This window comes from Zalophus californianus, chromosome 3, assembly GCF_009762305.2.
Source record: "Zalophus californianus isolate mZalCal1 chromosome 3, mZalCal1.pri.v2, whole genome shotgun sequence".
Lineage (NCBI taxonomy): Eukaryota > Metazoa > Chordata > Mammalia > Carnivora > Otariidae > Zalophus > Zalophus californianus.
Window position 1 is genome coordinate 62,068,547 of NC_045597.1, and position 8,615 is coordinate 62,077,161.

The window sequence follows — 8,615 nt, forward strand, 5'->3', positions numbered from 1 at the left end:
AATAAGTAAGTAGGGGGGCGGAGCAAGATGGCAGAGGAGTAGGAGACCTGGATTTCATCTGGTCTCAGGAATTCAGCTAGATAGGGATCAAACCATTCTGAACACCTACGAACTCAACAGGAGATCGAAGAAAAGAGTAGCAACAATTCTCTGAACAGAGAAGCGAACTCTTTCTGGAAGATAGGACGTGCGGAGAAGTGAATCCGAGGAGATATTTGGTAGGATAGACGGTGGGGGAGGGGGCCTCCGTCGGCTGCTTCTGGCAAGTGCTAGAGCCACGGAGCACAAAATCGGAACTTTTAGAAGTCGGCTCCGCAGAGGGACGTCGCTCCAGTGGCTAAGCGGGGGGTGGAACCCTCGCGGGACAGTGTGGTCTCAGGACCCTCGGGGTCACAGAAAGACCAGGGGTGCCTGAGTGCAGCAGAGCTCCCAGGTGTCGGAGTAGGGAAGCCGGCTGCCGAGATGGAGCCGAGGCACGGGCTCCCAGCTCGGGGTGGCCATAAACTGTGATCCGCGGCCCAGTCGGGCCACTGCGCCTCCAGCAGGGACCCAACAAGTGACAGAGCCGGGGAGACTCTCCTCCCTCCCCCGGGAGAAGCGGCGCGGGAGTGCACCGCAGGGATCTGCTGGGTTTGGAGACTCCACACAGGGTCAGGTGCCAGAGATAGAAATGCTGGGTCACAGGCCGGGTGAGCACGGAGTGCGGCTGGTGACCGGGGAGACGGGAGTGACTGCTTTTCTCTGGGGGCGCACTGAGGAGCGAGGCCCTGAGTTCTTGGCTCCTTGGGAGGGGAGATTGGGAGGCCGCCATTTTCACTGTCATCCTCCAAAGCAGTACGGAAAGCTTGCAGGGAACAAAAGCTCCCGAGAGCAAACCCGAGCAGCTTGCTTAGCCCGGACCGACAAGGGCGGGGCAATTCCTCGCCGGGAAAGACATTTGGGAACCACGGCAACAGGCCCCTCCCCCAGAAGATCAGCACATACAGCCAGCCAAGACCAAGTTTACCGATCAAGGAGAACGGGAGAACTCCAGCGCTAGGGGAATACTGCACATAGAATTCATGGCTTTTTTACCATGTTTCATTAGTCTTTCAAAGTTAATTTTTTTAACTTTTTTTTATTTTTGCCTTTTTCAACCAACATCGTATCAATCCCTTTTTTAAAAAACATTTTTTATTTTTCATCTTTAGAGTCATATTCTAATCCATATTCTATCCCTTCATAGTAGTTACCCTTATTTTTGGCAGATACATATATAAGTTGTTCTCTCTTTAAAATTTTGAGATACAGTTTCTTCTAACATATCAAAATATACACTAAATCTCTAGTGTATGGTTTTGTTCTAGTCTCCTGCCTGATCACATTTTCTCCCCCCCTTTTTTTTCTTTCTTTCTTTCCTTTTTTTTAATCCTCTTCTTTCTTTTTTCAAATATCTTATCAATTCCTTTTTTAAAATTTTTTATAATTTTCATCTTTACACTCATATTCCAACCCTTCATCATATCAACCCTTATATTGTACATATATAAGTCTTTCTTTCATTAAAATTTTAGGAGGCACTTTCTTCCAACAGACTAAAATACACCCAAAATCTAGTGTGTGGCACTGATGTATGCACGAGCCTGATCATATTTGATCATATTCTGTTTTTTTGTTTTGTTTTGTTCTGTTTTTGTTTGTTTTTATCTTTTTCTCTTTCTTTTTTCTTTCTTTTTGCTTTCTTTCCCTTTCTTTTCCCCTGGTTTCAGGTCTTTTCTGCTTTGATTAGAATATATTATCTGGGGACGTTGTTAACCTGTTAGCATTTTGTTCTCTCATTCATCTATTCTCCTCTGGACAAAATGACAAGATGAAAAAAATAACCTCAACAAAAAGAACAAGAGGTAGTACCGTCTGCCAGGGACCTACTCAATATGGACATTAGTGTGATGTCGGGCCTAGAGTTCAGAATCATGATTTTAAAGATACTACCTGGGCTTGAAAAACGCATGGAAGTTATTAGAGAAACCCTTTCTAGAGAAATAAAAGAACAAATCTAACCAAGTCGAAATCAAAAAGGCTATTAATGAAGTGCAATAAAAAATGGGGGCACTAACTGCTGGAATAAATGAGGCAGAAGAGAGAATCAGTGATATAGAAGACCAAATGATGGAAAATAAAGAAGCTGAGAAAAAGAGAGATAAACAACTACTGGATCATGAGGGCAGAATTCGAGAGATAAACGATACGATAAGATGAAACATTAGAATAATTGGGATCCCAGAAGAAGAAGAAAGAGAGAGAGGGGCAGAGGTATATTGGAGCAAATTATAGCAGAGAACTTCCCTAATGTGGGGAAGGAAACAGGCATCAAAATCCAGGAGGCACAGAGAACCCCTCTCAAAATCAATAAAAATAGGTCAACACCCCAACATCTAATAGTAAAACTTACGAGTCTCAGAGACAAAGAGAAAATCCTGAAAGCAGCTCGGGAGAAGAGATATGTAACCTATAATGGTAGAAACATTAGATTGGCAACAGACCTATCCACAGAGACCTGGCAGGCCAGAAAGGACTGGCATGATATATTCAGAGCACTAAACGAGAAAAATATGCAGCCAAGAATACTATATCCAGCGAGGTTGTCATTGAAAATAGAAGGAGAGATAAAAATCTTCCAGGACAAACAAAAACTAAAGGAATTTGCAAACACAAAACCAGCCCTCCAAGAAATACTGAATACAGGTCCTCTAAGCAAAGAGAGAGCCTAAAAGCAGCATGGACCAGAAAGGAATACAGACAATATACAGTAACAGTCACTTTACAGGCAATACAATGGCACTAAATTCATATCTTTCAATAGTTACCCTGAATGTAAATGGGCTAAATGCCCCAATCAAAAGACACAGGCTATCAGATTGGATTAAAAAACAAGACCCATTGATATGCTGTCTGCAAAAGACTCATTTTAGACCCAAAGACATCCCCACATTGAAAGTGAAGGGGTGGAAAACCATTTACCATGCTAATGGACACCAAAAGAAAGCTGGGGTGGCAATCCTTATATCAGACAAATTAGATTTTAAAACAAAGACTGTAATAAGAGATGAGGAAGGACACTATATCCTACTTAAAGGGTCTATCCAACAAGAAGATCTAACAATTGTAAATACCTATGCCCCTAACATGGGAGCAGCCAAATTATATAAGGCAATTAATAACAAAAGCAAAGAAACACATTGACAACAATACAATAATAGTGGGGGACTTTAACACCCCCCTAACTGAAATGGACAGATCATCTAAGCAAAAGATCAACAAGGAAATAAAGACTTTAAATGACACACTGCACCAAATGGACTTCACAGACATATTCAGAACACTCCATCCCAAAGCAACGGAATACACATTCTTCTCTAGTGCCCATGGAACATTCTCCAGAATAGATCACATCCTAGGTCACAAATCAGGTCTCAACCTGTACCAAAAGATTGGGATTATTCCCTGCATATTTTCAGACCACAATGCTTTGAAACTAGAACTCAGTCACAAGAGGAAAGTCGGAAAGAACTCAAATACATGGAGGCTAAAGAGCATCCTACTGAAGAATGAATGGGTCAACCAGGAAATTAAAGAAGAATTAAAAAAATTCATGGAAACCAATGAAAATGAAAACACAACTGTTCAAAATCTTTGGGATACAGCAAAGGCAGTCCTGAGAGGAAAGTATATAGCAATACAAGCCTTTCTCAAGAAACAAGAAAGGTCTCAAATACACAACCTAACCCTACACCTAAAGGAGCTAGAGAAAAAACAGCAAATAAAGCCTAAACCCAGCAGGAGAAGAGAAATAATAAAGATCAGAGCAGAAATCCATGAAATAGAAACCAAAAGAACAGTAGAACAGATCAGTGAAACTAGGAGCTGATTCTTTGAAAGAATTAACAAGATTGATAAACCCCTGGCCAGACTGATCAAAAAGAAAAGAGAAATGACCCAAATCAACAAAATCATGAATGAAAGAGGAGAGATCACAACCAACACTAAAGAAATACAATTACAAGAACATATTATGAGCAACTCTATGCCAGCAAATTAGATAACCTGGAAGAAATGGATGCATTTCTTAGAGATGCATCCTAGAGATGTAGCAACTACCAAAACTGAACCAGGAAGAAATAGAAAACCTGAACAGACCTATAACCACTAAGGAAATTGAAGCAGTCCTCAAAAATCTCCCAACAAACAAAAGCCCAGGGCCAGATGGCTTCCCAGGGGAATTCTACCAAACATTTAAAGAAGAATTAATACCTATTCTCCTGAAACTGTTCCACAAAATATAAATGGAAGGAAAACTTCCAAACTCATTTTATGAGGTCACCATTACGTTGATCCCCAAAACAGACAAAGACCCCAACAAAGAGGAGAATTACAGACCAATATTGTTGATGAACATGGATGCAAAAATTCTCACCAAAATACTAGCCAGTAGGATCCAACAGTACATTAAAAGGATTATTCACCATGACCAAGTGGGATTTATCCCTGGGCTGCAAGGTTGATTCAACATCTGGAAATCAATCAACGTGATACAATATATTAACAAAAGAAAGAACAAGTATCATATGATCCTCTCAATAGATGCAGAGAAAGCATTTGACAAAGTACAGCATCCTTTCTTGATCAAAACTCTTCAGAGTATAGGGATAGAGGGTACCTACCTCAATATCATAAAAGCCATCTATGAAAAACCTACAGTGAATATCATTCTCAATGGGGAAAAACTGAGAGCTTTCCCCCTGAGGTCAGGAATGCAGCAGGGATGTCCACTATCACCACTGCTATTCAACATAGTATTAGAAGTCCTAGCCACAGCAATCAGACAACAAAAAAAAATCAAAGGCATCCAAATTGGCAAGGAGGAAGTCAAACTCTCATTCTTTGCAGATGATATGATACTTTATGTGGAAAACCCTAAAGACTCCACCCCAAAACTGCTAGAACTCATACAGGAATTCAGTAAAGTGGCAGTATATAAAATCAATGCACAGAAATCAGTGGCATTCCTATACACCAACAACAAGACAGAAAAGAGAGAAATTAAGTAGTCAATCCCACTTACAATTGCACCCAAAACCATAAGATACCTAGGAATAAATCTAACCAAAGGGGCAAAGGATCTGTACTCAGAAAACTATAAAATACTCATGAAAGAAATTGAGGAAGACACAAAGAAATGGAAAAACGTTCCATGCTCATGGATTGGAAGAACAAACATTGTGAAGATGTCAATGCTACCTAGAGCAATCTACACATTCAATGCAATCCCCATCAAAATACCATCCACTTTTTTCAAAGAAATGGAACAAATAATCTTAAAATTTGTATGGAACCAGAAAAGACCCCGAATAACCAGAGGAATGTTGAAAAAGAAAAGCAAAGCTGGCGGCATCACAATTCCGGACTTCCAGCTCTATTACAAAGCTGTCATCATCAAGACCATACGGTACTGGTACGAAAACAGACACATAGATCAATGGAACAGAATAGAGAGCCCAGAAATGGACCCTCACCTCTATAGTCAATCAATCTTTGACAAAGCAGGAAAGAATGTCCGATGGAAAAAAAGTCTCTTCAACAAATGGTGTTGGGAAAATTGGACAGCCACATGCAGAAGAATGAAACTGGACCATTTCCTTACACCACACACAAAAATAGACTCCAAATGGTTGAAAGACCTAAACGTGAGACAGGAGTCCACCAAAATCCTAAAGGAGAACATAGGCAGCAACCTCTTCGACCTCAGCCGCAGCAACTTCTTCCTAGAAACATCGCCAAAGGCAAGGGAAGCAAGGGCAAAAATGAACTATTGGGATTTCATCAAGATAAAAAGCTTTTGCACAGCAAAAGAAATAGTCCACAAAACCAAAAGACAACCGACAGAATGGGAGAAGATATTTGCAAATGACATATCAGATAAAGGGCTAGTATCCAAAATCTATAAAGAACTTATCAAACTCAAAACCCAAAGAACAAATAATCCAATCAAGAAATGGGCAGAAGACATGAGCAGACATTTTTCCAAAGAAGACATCCAAATGGCCAACAGACACATGAAAAAGTGCTCAACGTTGCTCGGCATCAGGGAAATCCAAATCAAAACCTCAATGAGATACCACCTCACACCAGTCAGAATGGCTAAAATTAACAAGTCAGGAAACGACAGATGTTGGCGGGGATGTGGAGAAAGGGGAACCCTCCTACACTGTTGGTGGGAATGCAAACTGGTGCAACCACTCTGGAAAACAGTATGGAGGTTCCTCAAACAGTTGAAAATAGAGCTACCATACAATCCAGCAATTGCACTACTGGGTATTTACCCCAAAAATACAAATGTAGGGATCCGAAGGGGTATGTGCACCCCAATATTTATAGCAGCAATGTCCACAATAGCCAAACTGTGGAAAGAGCCAAGATGTCCATCAACAGATGAATGGATACAGAAGAGGTGGTATATATACACAATGGAATATTACGCAGCCATCAAAAGGAATGAGATCCTGCCATTTGCAACAATGTGGATGGAACTGGAGGGTGTTATGCTGAGTGAAATAAGTCAATCAGAGAAAGACATGTATCATATGACCTCACTGATATGAGGAATTCTTAATCTCAGGAAACAAACTGAGGGTTGCTGGGATGCTGGGGGGTGGGAGCGAGGGGTTGGCTGGGTGATAGACATTGGGGAGGGTATGTGCTATGGTGAGCGCTGTGAATTGTGGAAGACTGTTGAATCACAGATCTGTACCTCTGAAACAAATAATGCAATATATGTTAAGAAAAAAAAAGAAGATAGCAGGAGGGGAAGAATGAAGGGGGGGAAATCGGAGGGGGAGACGAACCATGAGAGATGATGGACTCTGAAAAACAAACTGAGGGTTCTAGAGGGGAGGGGGTGGGGGCATGGGTTAGCCTGGTGATGGGTATTAAGGAGGGCACGTTCTGCGTGGAGCACTGGGTATTATGCACAAACAATGAATCATGGAACACTATATTAAAAACTAATGATGTATGGTGATTAACATAACAATAAAAATTTAAAAAAATAAATAAGTAAAATAAAAAGCAGATTGCATGTCAATATGGACTGCAATTGGACAGTCCCAACCATTTCTGCCTGTTGAAATCCCCCTGCTATTTACCAAGACCTATATTAGACACAGGCACCTCAAAAGCCTTTTCATGATCCATAGTTCTCCTAAACATGTCTGTTCACTGCTTCCTATCAATAACAAACTTTCATTTAGCACTGTTCGGCTCTGCATTAACCCACACTAAATGTGGAAATACAGAAATGAAAGACACAATGGCTAGCCTCAGAGAAACTTCAGTCCAAGTAAAGTAGGAAGAAACAAATAACTAAAATTTGGTGAGGACCTGCAGCAAGAGGGATGTGGGTAGTGTGGCATCCCAGAGAAGGGAATGAATAAAGGACAGAAAAGCGAGTTTTAGCCCCCAGGGGCCCACATATCAGGGTGGGTTTTCTAAGACAAGTGGCCCTTTCTTATGAGGAGGAAAGCCTGAGAACTCTTAGTTGCAATCAGTAGAAGCCAGCTCTGGAGCACAAAAACAAAAGATTACAAGGATGCTGGGTGACTTTCGCATTCTCTGAATGAGGAGATGGAACACCCTGAAACACTTCTTGCAATGGTCCCAAAGCCCACTGCAGAACTGTTGAGCCATGGAAACCATGCTGCAACTCCTTCAGAGCTTCTAGATGTTATAGTATTTACCACTGTCCCTTTCGTACCAGGGCCTCTGCATCGTAACTGCTGCTCTTTCAAAGCTGGGCACCTTTGTTACCAGCCTTGCCTGAGAAGTCCCTGCCACACCGTGTCCACTGCCTTGTATTGCTCATTTCCAAATTGATAAATCACATAGAGGCAGCTGATAGAAGGAGCCTGGGTCATGTACCTGTACCCCGATCTGCAGAGGGGGCTGGGAACATGAGATTTCTGGCTTGTCTTGAAGGAATCACTGGGTAGGAAACTCCCTAAATGTAGGCAGGGCTTTAAAACAACGCCAAGCAGCCAGAAAACACGACACATGTCCACTCCGGGCAGGCTGAGCATTCCCATCAGGGATGTTTACAAAACAAAATTCGACCAAGTGAATTTGATGATCTAATTGGCTTTATTAAGTAATTCATGAATTGGGCAGCATTCCATCTAGCAAGTAGAGGGAAGCTGAGAGGAGCTGTGCAAAATGGAAAGTTTTCAGAGGAAGGAGGATGGAACAAGACGTTATTTGCAAAAGAAGAGAAAGGATTGTTTCAGGCCAGGTCAGCTTCTTTTATAGGGAAAGAGAACAGCAGGGTTTATCATGGAGATAACTTCACTAGTGCTGATCAGGAAATTTCATATTGACTGTTAAAAGATCACATTCCTGGGATAAGTTGAAACTGTAATTAAGTCTGGGTTTGCTGTGGGGGGGCGGATCAAATGGTTCCAATTTGGGCTTTTTTTTAAACAGAGAAGACTGCATGTGCAAAGGTACAACTCATTTGGGGAACTGTAGCAGTCTGGCTCTGCAGGGGGCGAGGGGCGGTAATAAAGCAGGAGTGCTGGAGGATTCCG